At 36.8% G+C, this 19,477-nt stretch overlaps 1 protein-coding gene across 2 annotated transcripts in view; it reads left to right on the top strand.

The window, feature by feature from the left end:
- Window positions 1-19,477, top strand: part of STON2 (stonin 2) — a 144,538-nt gene that overhangs the window by 42,060 nt on the left and 83,001 nt on the right. The window lies entirely within an intron of this gene.

The following is a 19,477-nucleotide window of genomic DNA, read 5'->3' as shown; positions in this document are numbered from 1 at the left end:
TCTTGGACCTCCCAGCCTCCAGAACTATGAGGAATTAATTTCTATTGTTTATAAATTACCCAGTCCAAGGTACTTTATAGCAGCAGGAACAGACTAAGACAACTGGGCAGTGAATCAGTGTAGAAATATGTTTCTTATTTTTATTAAGACATATTTATTGAATGCTTGCTCTCTCAGACATAGTGCTCCATGCTTTAAATACATCATCTCATGGACTCTTTACAAGAATCATATGAGGAAAGTATTAATATTATATTCATATTTCTATGAGGAGACTGAGACAGATAGTGGTTTGGGAATTTGCCCAAGGCTGTCTGCTGGGAAGTGGCAAGAAAGAACCTCATCATCAGGAAGGCTGGCCCCAGGATGTCAGAGCAACCAAGAGATACACTGTGCTCTGTTTACCTCATTCTTCCTGCTGCTACTGAGCTGCTCTGGCTTCCTTTGCTCCCTCATAACGTGGGAGGCAGGGGAGGTGAGGCGTGGGAGGTAAGGGATGGATAGGGAGGTGTTTTTCCACTCAGTTGCCCTAGGATGGCCATGCCTTCAAGTCACTGATTATATCCATGTCATTCAGATTCTTTCACATCTTGTTCATAGCTTACCTTTAGCCTCAAATATTTCCTGATTGCTCAAAACTGTTTACATGATAAATGGGGTCAATTTCTTTGACCTTTTCACCACTTATTTTTGCAAAACTAATTTTGGGATTAGTCATAATTATGTTGCCCCCATCTGACTGAAGATCTTAGCTTGTTATTGACAATGGCTTTGACGTATTGTTAAAACTTTATCCTTTAAAGCAGCAGTTCTCAAAATGTGATCCATACATCCCTTCAGTTTCCCAAGACCTTTTCCAGGGGTCTGTGGGGTCTAAATTATTTTTGTAATAATTTTAAGATGTTATTTGCCTTTTTCACTGCATTGACATATGCACTGATGGTGCAAAAATAATGGCGGGTTAAATTTCTAGCCATTGTGTACTCATAGTAAAAATTCAAAAGTCAATTTCAATATTTAATTTCAATTTCAATGTTCAATCATTGTATCAACAAGCTGTTTCTACCTATTGTTTTAACTATCTTACCCCTAGTTACTGTAGGCCTTTGCAGGCAAGTTTCACACAAAGGACATAACGAGTGGTGAGGGCTTCAATATGGAGTAAGCTATGCTCACTGTCTCACAGTAGGCAAGAGCAGGAATAAACCATGCATGCGTAGGGCTGGCCCCACCTCAGGCAGTGTTTCTAACCAAGGAACCCAAGAACCATGGAGAACTGTGCAGAACATTAGAGTGGTAAAGAAAATAGCAATAAATCTAAGAGTTCAATTCCAAATCTCCTGCCAGTACCCAACTTGACCCATCAATGAATATACTAAATAAAAGGCCGTAGGGTATATTCTTATTGCCCATAGGGTACATTCTTTTTTTTTTTTTTTTTTTTTTGGAGTGATTTTATTTTATTTATTTATTTATTTATTTAAATTTTATTTTGTCGATATACATTGTGGCTGATTATTGCTCCCCATCACCAAAACCTCCCTCCCTTCTCCCCCCCCCACAACAATGTCCTTTCTGTTTGCTTGTCGTATCAACTTCAAGTAATTGTGGTTGTTATATCTTCTTCCCCCCCACCCCCGGTTTTTGTGTGTGTGTGTGTGTGTGTGTGTGAATTTGTATATTACCATAGGGTACATTCTTATTGCACAAACTAATCTCTCTGCATAAGCTAACTCCCTCATGGGTTTCTTCCCACATACTGTGTTTACCAATAAGGAAGAGTGGTTGGTAAAGCTAAGGCAAAGTGATAAGCAGGAGAAACTAGGCTTTAGCTCACTCAATATGGATAATGTAGACATTCCCCAAGTTAGATAATTGTTTTATTCTGGAGGCTGTTGGGCAGCTCAGATTTTCATTTGAATCCAAAATGTTTGGATACGTGTGCTATGTCCGTAATACCACATACATAACTGTAGGCAGAAATAACACGTTTGCATCAAGTATCCTCACAGTGATAAGGACAGTGTGAGACTTCTTGTAATCACTGCTGCCTTCTCTGTTCTTTTGGTAATACTAAATTTTCATGGTATAGTAGGTGAAATAATGGATAAGATATCAGGTCCTAGTTTCTGGACCTGTAAAGATTATTTACTTGGAAAAAGGGTCTTTGCAGATGTGATTAAGTTACAGATTTTGAGATAGGGAAATAATCCTGGGTTATCTGTATAGGCCCTAAGAGCAATCGTGTGTATCCTTACGCAAGGGTGGCAGAGGGAAATTTTGCCCACACGGAGAAGAAGGCAATGTGAAGATGGAACCGAGAGAGGTTTGCAGATGCTGCCTTTGAAGACTGGACTGATGAAGCCACAGTCAAGGAATGCTGGCAGGTGCCCGAATCCAGAAGAGGCAAGGATTCTCCTAGAGCCTCTGGAGGGAGTGCAGTCCTGCTGACATCTTGATTTCAGTACAGAGATTCTGACTTCTGACTTCTGGCCTCCAGAACTGTGAAAGCATAAATTACTGTTATTTTAAGCTACCAAGTTTGTTACCATTTTTTTACAGCCTCCATAGAAAACTAATACACTAAGTCTCTAAATTCTTAAAGTGGAGCTATTTGCATACAGCTGAGAATGAGTCAGTCTAGGCTAGGAGAGCTTCTGTAATACGAGTGTGCTTCTAAATGTTCATGGAAAGATGTGTACTGTCTTTTAACTCTGTTTTTACATGAACTTTTTGAAGCACCCTTGTAGCCCAGGCCATTTGTTAAGCAGATGTGTACTAGCCACTATGCTTTGTCTCCAAACTTTACAGCTCTTTATAATTTATTCATTGAGTCACCAAATATTTATTAAGCACTTCCTCTCTGTAGTTCTGCTAGTTGTGAATATTCAGACATAGGTACAGTGCTCAGAATTTAGTAGAAATCCATTGAGCTTCTTCTTGGGCCCTCTGGTAGGAAACCAGAGCTAACCTGTGCTCCTGTGATTTCCCTCATCTTTCAACTCCTGCATGTCTCCTTCTTCTTTATTTATTTATTTATTTATTTATTTTGTTTAGTGTTTTCCATTTCATGGCAGCTGAGAATTTAGAACTGGCTCTGAGGGGAAGCAAAGGAAGAAGTAGATGTTGGGAGAATTGCTTACCTGAGAGGTTCATTTTATAGCCACGTGCATCCATTGTCTCTTCCTGTGAAGGATTAAAGTCAGAATTTAAAGTAACTTCCCTTGTTAGTTGTCATTTACTTCTGGGGTTTCCTCAAAGCCCCTACTCAGTTTTTCCCTAGATCAGTGGTGCCCACTTGGACAAAATTCATTGCTAGGTGGCCAACTTATATAAGTGAGTGGCCATCCAGTGCTTTGTAGTCTAATTTAACAACATAAAAATGATTTGTCCATCAATTTCTCATTTATTAACTCTAAAAAATGCTTTTCTTAGTTTTTTACTTTCCATCAGTCAGATCCTGTGTCTATTTTGGACTAGTTTCACCTGTATATATCAAGCAAACATTTCTTAGTATGGAATGAAATGGAATTGGGGCAAGAGAGATGTTTGATATGCTGTGTATTTAAACACGCAAAAATTTGGAATCCTTGATGAAGTGTGGAGTATGTAGGTTGTGTCTTCATGCATCCAGGTGGCAAAGTCCAACTAGAGAAAATGAACCATGGAAACTGATTTTTGGCTTCAGTCATTTTCCCAGTCACATCAGTATTACCAGAGCAAACTGACTCTTCTGTATAATATATAGTTGCAATTTTCAGTTACTTCCATTTTATTTTCCATGTTAAATGCCCCAACTTTCTGATAGGATGCCCCGACTTTCTGATAGGATGTCTTTGTGTCAGGTGAAAGGTAAAAATGTTTATCTTGGTACCTGTCCCATACAACTTCTTTGTGGAATCCTTTTTTGAGATCATGATCTTGGCCTAAGAGAAATAAGTGGGAGGACTAGGAGGAGGAGAAGTGGGACTGATTAGTGCTATTCCCAGTCTTGATTTTTGGAAGTAAAAGTGAAGCCTTACTTAGTCAGCTGTTCCATACCTGAACATCCTGGCTTGCAAAGAGAAGTTGGGAAAGAAAGGATAGCAAACACACATCAGGAGTAGGTAGATGGAAAAATGTTGTCTGGGATACTGCTTTCCCAATCAGTCCCCAGTTCCCTTTCCTCTACTCTTCGAAGTTTTTCTGGCAGATGAAGAGTGAAAAACAGAAGAATATATCGTTTAAACTGTGCCACCTAAGAATAAAGCCAAGGGAGCATTGGATTTCAGCCTGGAATGGGAATGTACTATTTGCCCTAATTAAAATGCAAGAAGGCTGTAGGCACAGTGGAGTTAGGGACAAAGAAACTGTCATTGGTGGTAAATCTCTTATTTTTATGGCATTTAAATGGCCAGAAGCTGCAGTGGGAAGCTTCGAGAAGCCAGGGAGTTGTTAGTACCCACCCTGGTGAACTGGCTACTTATTTAATTGTGTACTGAAGCATACCAAGGTTGATTGGATAACCAGGAGCAACAGCTGGTGGGGAAAACACCTCCAGAAATGATTAAGTTCATCGAGGGAACAACTTTATTTTGGACTTCAACTAGGGCAGGAATTGAAGTGAATGAGTGCCATTGTGGTTGCTCCAGGAAAAAGGAGATACACACTGTCTCTTAGAAAAATACGATTAAAATAAAGTGAGAGCCATAAAAGCCTTTTTATAAACACATATATGAGAAAGAGAGGTGGCATCAATTCTCTGGACCTGAGGATACTAGGAATGAGGGGGCATATAAAATCCTTCCCCTTGAACATTTTGTGAAAATTGTTTCCTCCATTAAAACCCTGATATTTAGTAGAGGGCAAATAAGGAATTCATATCTCTTTGACTTAATAACACCACTTTGGGTCGGGCCATGTTGATAAATGATCTCTTCAGAATGATTTTATTAGAACCTTTGACATTTGTCACATACTTAAAGTTGAGACAAATTAGCTACAAGAACACTGTACACAGCTCCAGTTAGAAGATGCCATTGCAAACTAAGGTCATATGAGGGGTCTACAAAACGTTCATGGAGAGATTTGTATTATCTGGATTCAATTTTTTCATGAACTTTTTGATGTTCCTTGCATAGTGAAAAATGTCAAGAAATTTATCTGAAAACTTTTTAGTTGAGCCCTGATCTAGATGCATAGATATTCTGCTAAGCCATGAGCAAAACCAAAGTGTAAAAAGGGGAGAAAGAGCTTCTGGTGAATCTATTTAAATCAAAATTGAAACTTTGTATTGTTCTCTAAAGAAATGTTTTGAAAGATGAACCTAAACCCAGCTCATGTTTTAGTTACATTGCATGCTTTAGCAGTAGTGTTCCTGACTTTCCCTAGCTGCAATACATTTGACTAACTTATCTAAGGCCCACTCTGGCTTTAAAAATCTACCATGCACCAGGAAGAATCTACCAGTAAGCTTACCTACCACCTAACCTAAAATCTTTTTATGAAGATTCTCACAGAGCAAAGGCTGGTTTTAAGTATGTGCATTTTAGAGTGTGTGTGTGTGTTTAGAATATGCTTGCAAATGCTTGCAGACAAATTGACTGAAAGAGCAAAGTTCATTCTCAAAATAAAATAAAATTAAGGCGCTATTATCAGCATGTGGCTTCCTGTTCACTCATCATGCACTGACCTCCCTCCATGGACATGGCTATTTTTCAGCAAGGCCACGGCTGAATTGGACCCATTATGCAGATACTGCAGGATGTGCATAATTACAAACATAAAAAAACTTTCATTGCTGGAGCATTTGTCCCACAGCCCAAGGAAAACACTAGTATTCCCTTGTGCTTCCGATATCTTCCCTAAAAGCGTGGACTAAGGCCTTCCCATTGTGTCTGGAGAAGCTAATTATCTAGGACCAGAGAAAGAACCACTTGTTTGGGGAAGGATCAGAGATGACGTCAGCCATTTAAGAGGGAAGCAGGGGTGACAGCTGAGAGACTTCATCCCAAAGAAGTCTAGTCCAGCAGTTAATTTCTATTATGTTGTTCATTCCGGCTACTGGGAGTAGGTGGTGGGTGGGGGTGGAATAAGATCCCAACCCATTTGATGAATACTTAGACAAGACCCACTGCATTTTGCATGCATATGTATTTTCTCCTCAACAGAGGAGGGCTTATTTTCTTTTAATACCTAGAATTGTTCTTCTCTGCTTCTGAATGTAGTTGATGACCTTTCTGGAGTCCATCACAGATGGTGATTGCTATGGGTTGAATGTCCCCCCAAAGTTCATGTGTTGGAAACTTGATCCCCATTGTAACATTAAGAAGGTGGGAAATCCAATTACTGCTCGTGAAAGGTTGGGGCCTCTAGGAGGTGATTGTATTGTGAGGACTATGCTCTCATGAACGGGTTAATACGTTCATGGAGTAATGAGTTATCAGGGAGTGGTTCTGATGGCTTTTTTTCTCTTGCTTATGCCATTCTCACCATGTGACACTCTGCATTGCTGTAGAGAATTGCCACTGAGAAGGAGGTGCTCACCAGATGTGCTCTCTAGATTTTGGACTTCCCAACCTCCAAAACTAAGAAATAATTTTTTTTCTTTAAAAATTACCTAATTTCTGGTTTTCTGTTACAAGCAACAGAAAACAAACTAATACAGTGAGGTACCCAGGAATGAATTTCAACAGAGCCCTTGTTCATCAGGGCTGATAACATCTCAGATCGTCTCTGCTGGGCTCCAGTCTGCTTTATCCTCACCGCTTCTCTTGCTGTTCCAGACAAGTTCATTGCTGCTTTTGCTGTTCCCTCCATCCTGAGGGCTCTTTCTCCATGTTTTCACTCAGAACTCTGCCCAAGCTCACCGCCTCAGGGAGGCCCAGAGCACTCTACCTCCACTCTGTAGCTTTTTCCTGCTTTAAATTTATTCACAGCCCATGTCGCCACCTGAAACTTGGTCATGTATTTATTTGTTTGTTTGTTGTCTCTCTTCCCCATAGAGGGAAGGGACTTTGTGTATCTGATTTACTCTCCATCCCAGGATATGGTGCGTGGAACTTACGAGGTGCTCACTTAGTATTTGTGGTATTAGTGAATGATAAGATGAAAGATGTAAATAAAACCTACTACAGAATGACTAAGCAACTCCCATTTATGGAGCTAATGAGATGTTAGGTAGAACCTGCAGGATGGCTTATTCAATGAAATCAGCTTTTTTTTTTTTTTTTTTTAAACAAAATAGGCAAGGAAGCTAGGCTGGCCTCTTTACCTATCATGGTCTCTTCTCGTTAACTATTGTAATCAGTTTATGATTTCCCATTTGATATGGATTGAATTGTGTCCCCCAAGTTTTATGCATTCGAAGCTTGATCTCCACTGTGATTGTTAAGAGGGTGGGAAATCCTCTTATGGTAATTGAAAAGTGGGGCCTTGAAGAAGTGACTAGATTCTGAGGACCATGCCCTAATGAATGGATTAATAATGGTGGTCATGGACGTGGTTCTGAGGGCTTTAAAAGGAGAGCACATGATTCTCTCTCTCTGCTCTGCCATTCTGCCATATGAGACCCCTGTGGTACTGTCACCACCAAGGCCCTCACCAGATGTGTTCACTGGACTTTGGACTTCCCAGCCTCTGAAACTGTAAGCAATAAATTTCATTTTCTTACAAAGTACCTAGGGTTCCAAGTATTTTGTTAGAAGCAACAGAAACGGACTAATACATCATTATTATGCATACAACACAAATACACACACGTACATACATACACATGCACATACATGCATATGCATACACATGTACATATGCACATACATACCACATATATATATAGATAGACAGATAGATAGATAGATACACACATATTCACACATACATACATATATATATACACAAGTACACATTTTTTTTCCTGGGAGCTGCTTTCAAAAGCATGTTGAAAACTACCCTTTATATTTTTGTTGTATTTAAAGGTACCACCATGCCATGGTAGGTGGTGAAGTACTCTCAAAGGTAACTTATTCCAGTTATTCAAAAGGGACCTTAAAATATTTTATTAAAACCCCAATATTCTCCTCCTCCAGAGAATGTGCTAGCTCACCCAGAGAGGCCTTGTGGCCTATCTCACCCCCAGTGTAGGACATAGAACACAATCAACTACCCAAACATGCATCAATTAACTAGTTCATTCATGCAAAAAATATTTAGGTGCTGGCAATACAATTATGAGAAAGCTGAACACAGTCCCTGCTCTCCTCAAATTGAGGTTACTTAACAGTTGGGCAGTCTGTTGCTAAAGGAGCTTTTGGGGAATGAACAAGAGCTCCTCTGAACCAGTCCTGGGGACAGCTGCTTGGTATTGCCAACTATGAAGTAGCAGGGGAGCCACAGACAAAGGTGGAATTTGATCTATTTTGTATTCATGGGTGGGGACGTTCACAGCATTGGAAAAATTGTATAGCCTTAGTGATTAGACATCAAAGTAAAAATAAAGGACATGACATTAAAACCTATGTAAGTGTTTACATTTTTAATCCACCCAGGCTCCCAAAGGACAAAAAGAGAAAAATATTGTATTAGTTGTATTAATTGTATCAGCTGACAACTTGTAAACTTATTATCCATTTGACCAATGTCGCTTTGAGCCCCACTATGTGCTAGTCACTGTTTGAGGCACTGTGGATACAGCCAAATATTCCTGCCTCATCAGCACAATTCTGCTGGAAGGTGTACCAGAAACACAAGAAAGAAGTAGATATGGAGCGAGTGTGGTAGGTAATGTGGTAAGTGGGTGGACGTGGCTGTGAAGCATCATGATGTGGCGACAATCTGCTGTGGGAGGAGAGTCAGCTCTAGGCTCAATACTTTCTTGCTTAAGCTAAGCTTGTGGCCTCAGGATATTCAGCTAAGAGCCTAAATAAAATAGCTCATCCAAGATGTCTGAGCTGATAAATGAAGTATATTAGACCAAATGAGAACAGTTTGTGAGCTGCAGGGACTTTGCCTTTTCTAGCTGTGTTATTCTTAGTCTCGCTTTCAAGGGAAACATTGGTGTTTTATTTAACAAATATAAAGAGCCAATGTGAAGATACAGATAATTAAAATAGCTTCCTTTCTGAGTAATCAGTCTTTTTTTGAAATGTGGTTTTAATACGTTTTATTAACTATTGTGTAATACACAGGAACATTTTAAAAATGTATATCACGTTATAAAGAACAGCAGTACAACCCATCACCCAGCTTAATAAATACAATATTGCCATCACCCGGAAGCCCCCCGTGCTTCTGCACTGACCCCATCCCCTCCCTCTCCCTGTATCACCACCTTCCTGAGTTTTGGGATAATAACTGCATTAACTTTTCTTGATAGTTTTACCACCTACACATGCTTGAAGAATGATATAATTTAATTCAGCCTGGTTTTGAACTTTATATAAATGGGATAATATTGTATTTATTATTTTGTGGCTTGTTCCTAGTATTAGTCTGTTTCTGCTGCTTATAACAAAATACCTGGACCTGGGTAATTTGTAAGAAAACAAAATTTATTTCTTACAGTTTCAGAGGCTGGGAAGTTCACAGTCCAGGGAATGCACCTGGTGAGGGCCCTGGTAGTGGTGACAGTGACACAGGGGTTTCACATGACAGAATGGCAAAGCAGAGAGACAGATTCTCACATGCTCTCCTTTTAAAGCCCTCGGAACCATGACCATGAACTAGGGCATGGTCCTTACAATCTAATCACCTCTTCAAGGCCCCACCTTTCAATTATCATAGTAGGATTTCCCACCCTCAACAGTTAAAATGGGAATTAAGCTTCAGTGACTTTGGGGGCCATTCAATTCACTGCGCTCCTTTAAGACATCATTCTTTGTGAGATTTGTCTGTGTCATTATCTGTAGCTATAGTCCTTTAGTTTTTATAGCTGTTGCATACCATTATAGTAATATACCATAATTCATTTATCCATTTTGTTATTGATGGGCATTTGAGTTGTTTCTACTTATTGGCAGTTAAGAACAGGCTTCCAAGAGCATTCTTTTTGTTTTTACATGTGCATTCTTAACCTGTATCCTGGTGAGCATGTGCAAGTGGTTCTCTTGTCTAAAAAAGTGGGAAAGGAATTGCTGTGCTGTAGGATGTGTTTATCTTCAAGTTGATCAGATAACACCAAATCACCTTCTAATGTGGTTTCCATTTACTCTCCAGCAGCTGTATGTGAAGGATCTGTGGCTCTACTTTCTCACCTACACTTGGGATTGTCATATTTTTCTATTTTTTTCATTTTGAGGGGCAGAGAAGAAGAAGAGAAAAGAGTATTTTATGTGGTTTTAATGTGCATTTCCTAGATTACCAAAACGGTGAGATTTTTTTTGTGTGCCATTTAGATTTTTTCTTTTCATAAAATGCCTTTTTAAGTATAGTCCTGTTGGGTTCTCTTCCTTTTGTTCTTGCTGATTTCTAGGAGTTCCTGGTGGGTGCAATGTATGGCAGATACTATTTCCTACCTTGTGGATTGTCTTTTCATTCTCTTCATGGCACCTTTTGGTGAAAAGAAGTTATTTATTTAATGACATGAAATTTTATTATTTTTTTCTTTAAGCATAGTGCTTTCTATGTCTTGGTAAAGGAAATCTTTCCCTACCCCAAAGTCATGAGTACATCTGGCAATATTGTCTTCTAACATATTTCTTGTGTAGCCTTTACATTCAATCAACTTTGACATTCAATCCACCTTGACGTTCAATCCACCTATAACTGATTTTTCTGTATGCTGTGAAGTGTAAGTCTAATTTAATTTTTTACTTGTACATATCCAATTTTCCCAATACCATTTCTATTATTTTATTTATTTTTAATAGGTGGGGGTACTTCAAAAAGTTTGTGGAAAATGGAATTAAAAGATAATGCAAATCTTTCTATGACGATTTTGAAGTACCCTCATGTATACTTATAAAGATATATTAAAATAGTAATTTATTTATATCTAAATAGTATGATTTTGCTTGTTAACATGGAGAAAAAACTTACTAGGATTTTAACTGAGATTTCAGTAAATCTATAAACCAGTTTGGAAAGAATTAACATCTTTACAATATGAAATCTTTCAATCCATATATATATATATAAACATATAAGTGTGTATATAAACACACACACACCCATTTATTAGGTCTTCTTTATTTACTGCCTGTTCATAAACTTTAGAAATATCTCTTCTGAGGCTTTGCACATATCTGTTAGGTTTATTAGTATATATGCTTCGTATTTTCTATTGCTCTTATAGATGCTATCTTAAGTTTCATTTTCTAAATATTTGTTACCAGTTTTGAGAAGTGCAATTTATTTTTATATGTTAATTTTTAAAATCACAAGTACCTTGCTAAGATTATTAATTTGATAATTTATCAGTAGGGTCTTTTATTTTATGTACACAAAAATATCATCTGCAAATAAGAGTTTTGTTTCTTTCACATCTATCACTTCCTGCCTTACTGTGCAAGCTCTGACTGCAAATATGATATTGAACAGAAGTGGGGGTAATGAACATCTCCATTTTAATCTGAATCTCCAAGGGTAAAACTTTCCAACCTTGCATGGTGTTTGCTATGAGGTTTTAGAGTTGTCTCTGTTAGGTTTAAGGTGTCTCCTCTGCTTCTAGTTTGCCAAAAATTACTACCATGAATGAATATTAAAATTTATTCAATTCTTTTTCTATATCTATTATGATGATAATATGGGTTTTTTCCTTTAATATATTATTGCAGTGAATTACATTAGTTGATTTTCTAATGTTAACCCACATATTGTCATATTTTAGCCTAAGGGGGCTAAAAATAAGTTCTTGGGTGGGGGCAAAGTAATTTTAACCTTTTTTTGTGTACAGCATAGCTGTTTACTCAGTACATAAATAGACATACAACATATCTGTGGTATTAAAATTTCAAAGGGAATTGATAAATTGTACCTCATCAAAATTAAAAACTTTTGCTTTGCAAAATACCCAGTTAAAAAGACGAAGAGACAAGCTGCAGATTGGGAGAAAATATTTGCAACCCACATATACAACAAAAGGACTAGAATCTAGAATATATAAAGAAATCTCAAAACCCAACAATAAAAAACCAAATAATGCAATTTAAAAATGGGCAAAAGACATAACCATGCATTTCACCAAAGAGGATATGTAGATAGCAAATAAGCACATGAAAAGATGTTCGATGTCATTAGCCATTAGGGAAATACAAATTAAAATAACCTATCACTACAGACCTATCAGAATGACTAAAACGAAAAGTAGTGATAACACTAAATGCTGATGAGAAAACAGATGAATTAGATCACTCATGTTGCTGGTAGAATGTCAGATATTTTGGCAGTTTCTTATGGAATTAAACATTCAATTACTATATGACCCAGCAATTCCACTCTTGAACATTTATCCCAGAGGAATGGAAACTTAAGTTCATATGAAAACCTGTTACCCAGATGTTCATAGCAACTTTTTTCATAATAGCTAAGAACCAGAAACAGCCCAGATGTCTTTTGATAGGTAGATAGTTAAACTAACTATGGTACATCAATACCATGGAATACTACTCAGTGATAAAAAGGAAAGAACTATTGCTATATGCAACAATTAGATGAATCTCAAAGGCATTATGTTGAGTAATAAACACCATTCAAAAAAGTTACATACATGCATGATTCCATTTAAATAGCATTCTTGAAGTGACAAAATTATAGAAATGAATAACAGATTAGTACTTGCCAGGGGGTAGCAACAGAGCATGGGGATAGAGGCAAGCAGGGAGGGAAATGGTTGTGATTATGTAAAGGCAACATGGGAGATCCTTGCAGTGGTGGAATTTTTCTGAATCTTGACTATGGTGGCAGATACACAAACCTACACACTCATAACACTGCATAGAACTAAATACACACACGTACATGTAAAATGGGGGAAATCTGAAAAAGATTGATGATTTGTATTAATGTCAATTTCCTGGTGTGGTATTCTGTTAGAGAGGGAATTCAAGAGAGAGAGTGATGAAGACAAAAATGTGCAAAAAAAAAGTCCTTAGGGGACAGTAATGACAAAAGGTTGAGAAACACTGTGTTAAACCAAAGTTATACAAATTGGATAAACACAATTTAGTCGTGATGTAATTCTTCTTTTCATAAATCACTAGATTTTCTTTCATAATAATTTGTTTAGGATTCTTAAAACTATATTCGTGATTGAGATTAGTCTGAAATTCTATTAGAGAATAAAATATAAATTAGCTATATATTGTCAGATTTTGGTGTCAGGAAATGCTCACCTCATAAAATGAGTTGGTGAGTAGTCCTTCTTTTTCTGTACTCTGGAATAGTTAGAGGAAAAGTAAAATATCTTTTTTTACTTTAAAGTTTGATATAATTTTTAAAAAACCACCTGGCCTGATATTTTCCATATAGGAAGGTTTTAAGTACTGATTCACTTTATTTCATGATTATTGGACAAGTCACATTTTTAACTCTCATCTTGAATCAGTTTTGAAGTTACATTTTTCTAGGACTTCTACAAATTTATCTGTGTTTTCAAATGTATTGACATAGACATTCATTATTTTTCCCTCATTGCCTTCTTAAGATGTGTAGCATTTGTAGTAGTGTACCCTTTTCATTCTTACTGTTATTTATTCATGCTCTTTTTTCTTGATTTTTTTTCTTGACAGCTTTTCCATTCTATTAGTCTCCTCAAAGAATCTTTTATCTATATGTATTTTAAAATTTTTAAATAATTTATGCTTTTATGTTTATTATTTCCTTCTTTCTAACATTCTTTGGTTTATTTTGCAGTTCTTTTGTAGCTTGTTTATTTGGAAGCTTATTATATTAAATGTCACCTCTTCTTTTCTAATATAAGCAATACAACTTTCCCTGATAGTACTGCATACCTGTATTGTTAAAATTTTCATATATAGTTTTTCATTATTGTTTTCTTCTAAATTTTCCCAACATTCATTAAGATTTCTTCTTTGGCCAATGAATCATTTAGAAGTATGTTTCTTAATGTCTAAATTTTTCAGATGGTCTTTTATCTAGTTTAGATAGCTATCTAAACAAATTATTTAGATAACTAGATAATTGTATTGTAATCAGTGTTCATGGTCTGTATATCAGTTTTATAAAATTTGTTAAAACTTGCTTCATGTCATAGCATGTGGTCACTTGGCATAAAAGTTCTAGGTGTGATTCTAAAGAATATGCATTCTCTACCTGTTGAGTGTAATGTTCTATGTATGACCATTAGATCAGCTTGTTCATTTTGTTGTTTAAATCTTCTGTTTCCTTGCTGATTTTTTTGCCTGCTTGATCTATCAATTACTGAAAGGTGTATTTTAAAATCTCGCATTATGATAATGACATTTCTTGTAGTTCTGTCAATTTGTGCATTAATTTTGAGGCTGTATTATTAAATATATACAAGTTTAGAATTACTTCTGATGAACTGAACTTTTTGTCATTTTGCTGTAAAGTCTGTAATATAACTATATCAACTTTCATTTCACCAATGTTTTGTCTTATATGGCTTTTCCATCCCTTTACTTTCAGTATTGATGATTGTTTATATTTTAGATGTATCGTTTGTGCATAGCACATTGGATTTCATTTGTTTATTTAGCCTAACAGTCTTTTTCTTTTGACTGGAAAGTTTAATCCGTTTATGTTTATTATTAAGTACTGATATAATTTTATTTCTATCATCTTATGTTTTCTTCTCACCTTTTCTACTTTTAGATTAATTGTAGTTTTTAAGTGATAATTTTCCTTGTCTAAATTGTGGGGTTTTTTTCTCATTCTGTGAAGATATTTTCACTGGGTATGTAATTCTAACATGATAGTTATTTTCTGTCTGAACTTTGAAGTGCACACTGGCTTCTCTTGCTGTTTAGATGGTATAGTCAGTCTAGTCATTATTCTTTTGAAAGTAACCTATATTTTCTCTTTGGTGGCTTCTGAGATCTGCTTTGTCTTTGGTCTTACACAATTTTGATGTCTACCTGTGACTGGTGTTTAGTTATCATGTTTGAGATGCCATGGAATTTCTAATCTGTCGAGTAAAATCTTTCATATGTTCTGGGAAATTCTCAGCCAGGATTTTCTCAAATATTGCTGCTCTCCCTGTTTCTCTCTCCTCTCCTTAGGAACTCAGATATCAATGAGATCTTCTTACTGTGTCCTTCCTGTATTTTCATCTCTCTTTCATATTTTCATCTTTCTGTCTTTCTATGTTGTCTGTTCAACTTTGTATTTATAGTAGTATATTTTTTCTCCAGGAGCTCATTTAGTTCTTTTTCAATTCTCCATGCTCCTTTCCCATATTTTCCACTTCTTTTCTTAATTCCTTAAACATATTAAGCATAGCTATATTTTCTGTTTAATAAATCTAGTATCCAAATTCTTTGCAGATCTGATTCTGTCACATGAGTAGCTCTAGCTCCAAACCCCTATGTGGGACAATTTGTGTTTATTAATTCTCAGGAGATATATTTTTTCCTCTACCCTGCATCCAAGCCTAAGGCAGACAATTTTCTTTGCTATCTCCAGTGTGAGGGTGGGAGTTATTCCTAATTTACCCCTTAAGCCTTTGGGAGTTCTTGCTTTATGTATCAGATCCTCTGTTAGATTTTATATCTTGAGTTGGCCTGAAATTCTTTCTTTTTTACCTTCTTCACAAGAGGTTTAAAAAATTCAAACTCAAGAGTTTTTCTGGTTTGTTCAAAATTCTCAGGATGTGAAAATCAGGTTGTATACTGTTCCTGGGTTCCAGCTTTCACCTGGCCTCTGGTAATTCTTTACTTACTTGCTAGCCCTGTGATGTATTTTAAATAATATTAATACATTTTATCTAATATTTTAATTTTATTTCCACAGTAATTCGAAGTATCTAATTGTATTAGTCCATTAATGTTGCTTATAACAGAATACCTGGAACCGGTAATTTATAAAGAAAACAAAATTTATCACTCACAGTTTCAGAGGCTGGGAAGCCCAAAGTCCAGGCAGCACTTAGGGTGAGGGCCTTCTTTGGTAGTGGCTTTACAGCCATGTGGGGGTCTCACATTAGTAGAGAATGGTGTAGCAGAGAGAGAGTCTAACCTCCTCACTCACTCTCTTTTTAAAGCCCTCAGAACCATGCTCCTGACCACCATTATTAATTCATTCACTATGGCATGGTCCTACAATCTAATCACCTCTTCCAGTCCCCACCTTTCAATTACGAAAATAGGATTTCCCACCCTCAACAGTTATAGTGGAAATTAAGCTTCTAATATATGAACTTTGGGGGACACAATTCAATCAGTCCATAGCACTAATCCACTATACTGTAAGAAATGGAGTCCTATAATAAGATTTTATGAGTTCAGCTTTGCTTTTTTATTTTTAGTTGTTTTAATTTTTTTATGTTTGTGTGGGGATTTTATAGGTACCAGTTAAGTTTTAACAGTCTATATTTAATATATGGAATGATTTGTGGTGCTTCTGTTGACATTACCGGTAGGTAGTAAGTGATTGCCTGCTTTGCGCCAGGCACTATTCTGGGAATGGGGGTACAGAAGGGAACAAAACCCCTGCCCTCATGAGGCTTGAATTCTGTTAGGGAAGACATGAACATGTAGCACATTAGACAGTGATAATGGTAAGGAGAAATAAAGCAGAGAAGGGGGCCTATTCTTCATTGGAGAGAATAGCTCAAGAATATCTTGTAGAGAGAGTGACATTTTTAAAGAAAAGGGGTATGAGCTATGAGCACTCCAGAGAAAAGACCTACATGTTTTATAAATGCCTAAGAAAATGAGGGATGAAAATTCTATTTAGTTTTTTATTTATATTATATCTCAAGTATTGCTATTTATTCTTTCTTCTCTCTTAAATCTCAATTTTCTCTTTCTGTTTCTTAATCCACCTCTGCAGTGTTGGTTCTCTAGCCAGAAAAACTGACTGTACCATCTTGGGCAAGTTTCTTACCTCACTTAGTGTATTTCTTCTCCCTTTGCAAAATAAGACTACTGCCTACCTCTCAGGATTGATAGATGAAACAAGATAATATTTGTAAAAATGCCTGACATTTGATGAGTACTCAGTAAATATGGTAATTTCTTTATTTTTCATTCTTCCTTCCCTATCCACACTCTTTTTGGCACTTGTTTTCAGTACTTGGTAAATTTGCAGTGATATGATTCTTATGCAGCACAATGGAGAAAGCTCATAGTAGGAAATTAACTAAAGACAAATTAGGGGAATTTGAAAGTTTCATTTTAAAAAACCACTTTCTAAAGTGGTTTTGGATGGCTGATCTGGTGCTCAGGATTAGGGAGATAAAGCCAAGCCCTGTGCATTTCCCCCTTAAAGATTTTCATCATATTGCCTGCAGGTCAGCAGCCCCAATAAATCTCCATTTGTATGTGTAACAGTCTGCAGAATCTCCAGTTCCCATGGAACTCAAAGCAAGCCAGAGGCATATCGTGTGCATGTACACATATAGTCACATATACTTTTATCCCTTAACCCAAACGGGCTCTGAATTTGCAGTGTAAATTGGTGAGTTTTCTTGAGATTATTGGTGTGCCTCCAAAAATGGAAGAAATGTAAGGGTAAGGGTGAAACTCAAGACTCACATAGTTTGAATGAAGCTGAAATCTAAATTTAGAAATAAAATTAGACCTTAAAGTAACTCATATTCCTTTAGTGAGATTTTCTTTGATTTGCGGGTCCTGAAACCTTAGTTTTAATACTGGCTTTTATACCGACTCACCATGAGGTCTCAGTCCATCAGTTTTCCCTGTCTGTATCACGAGTGATACTTCCTATGTTTCCTCGCTTTGTATGGCTGCTGAGATATTATTTTATTATTTTAAAAATTTTAACATTCACTTGAACATATTTGTGGGGTACGGTGTGTTGTTTCAATACATGTATATGCTGCACAATGGTTCACTTAGGGTAGATGGCATAGCTTTGGAACCATTAGTCCACCACTTCTCTTCCCCCCCACCTCTGGTAACCATTGTTCTACCTTCTACTTCTATGAGAACCACTTTCTTTTTTTTTTAGATTCCACATATGAGTGAGATCATGCAATATTTGTCTTTTTGTGCCTGGCTTACTACATTTAACATGATGGTTTCCAGTTCCATCCATGTTGCTGCAAATGATAGGATATCACTTCTTTTTATACCTGATTTATATACACAATGGAATTGTGTATATAAATCACAGTGGGGTTTTTTGACAGTTTTTTTTATTGAAACATAATTGATTATATGTATTTGTGGGGTACAGATTTGACTATTAGTACCTGTGTATAATATGTGGTGATCAAATCAGGATAATTTAGTGTACTCGTTTATAAAACGTGATCAATCTTTGTGACCTTTAACCAATTTCTCACTAACCTCCTTTCCCATCTCTAATAACCACAGTTCTGTTCTCTTTTTTTTGAAAGTTTATTGTATTATTGTGATTGTTCTTTCTTTTCTTTCTTTCCTTCCTTCCTTCCTTCCTTCCTTCCTTCCTTCCTTCCTTCCTCCCTCCCTCCCTCCCTCCCTCCCTCCCTCCCTCCCTCCCTCCCTCCCTCCCTCCCTCCCTCTCCCACTTATGAGTGAGGACATGTGGTATTTCTCTTTCTGTGCCTGGCTTATTTCACTTACATAATTTTCTCTAAGTTCATCCATGTTGCTGTGAATGGCAGGATTTCATTCTTTTTTATAGCTGAGTAGTATTCCATTGAGTATATATACCACATTTTCCTTATCCATTCATTCATTGATGGAATTTAGGTTGATTCCAACTCTCGGATACTGTAAATAGAGCTGTGATAAACATGGGAGTGCAGGTATCCCTTCAACATGATGATTTCCATTACTTTGGGTATATGCCCAGCAGTGGCATTGCTGGATTGTGTGGCAGTTCTATTGTAGTTGTTTGAGGAACAACCACAGTTTTTTTTGTTTTTTGTTTTTTTTATCCATTCATCTGCTGATTGGCATGTAGGGTGATTCCATCTCTTGGTATTGTGAATAGTGTTGCAATGAACATGGGAGTGCAGGTGTCTTTTCAATATGTTGACTTCATTGCTTTTGGGTATATACCTAGTAATGGGATTGCTGGGCCATAAGGCAGATCTCTTTTTAGTTCTTCGAGGAACCTCCATACTGTTTCCCATGGTGGCTGTACCAATTTACTTTCTCACCAACGATGTAGGAGCATTCCTTTATCTCCACATCCTTGCCAGCATTTATTTTCTGTCTTGATAGTAGCCATTCTAACTGGAGTGAGATGCTATCTTATTGTGGTTTTAATTTGCATTTCCCTGATGCTAAGTGATGTTGAGCGTTTTTTCATGTGCTCATTGGCCATTTGTATGTCTTCTTTTGAGATATGTCTGTTCAGGTCCTTTGCCCATTTTTAATTGGGTTATTTGTTGTTTTGCTGTTGCATTGTT

Source organism: Cynocephalus volans, chromosome 3 (assembly GCF_027409185.1).
Source record: "Cynocephalus volans isolate mCynVol1 chromosome 3, mCynVol1.pri, whole genome shotgun sequence".
Lineage (NCBI taxonomy): Eukaryota > Metazoa > Chordata > Mammalia > Dermoptera > Cynocephalidae > Cynocephalus > Cynocephalus volans.
Note: the sequence above shows the minus strand (reverse complement) of the source record. Positions and strands in the feature narration are given on the sequence as shown.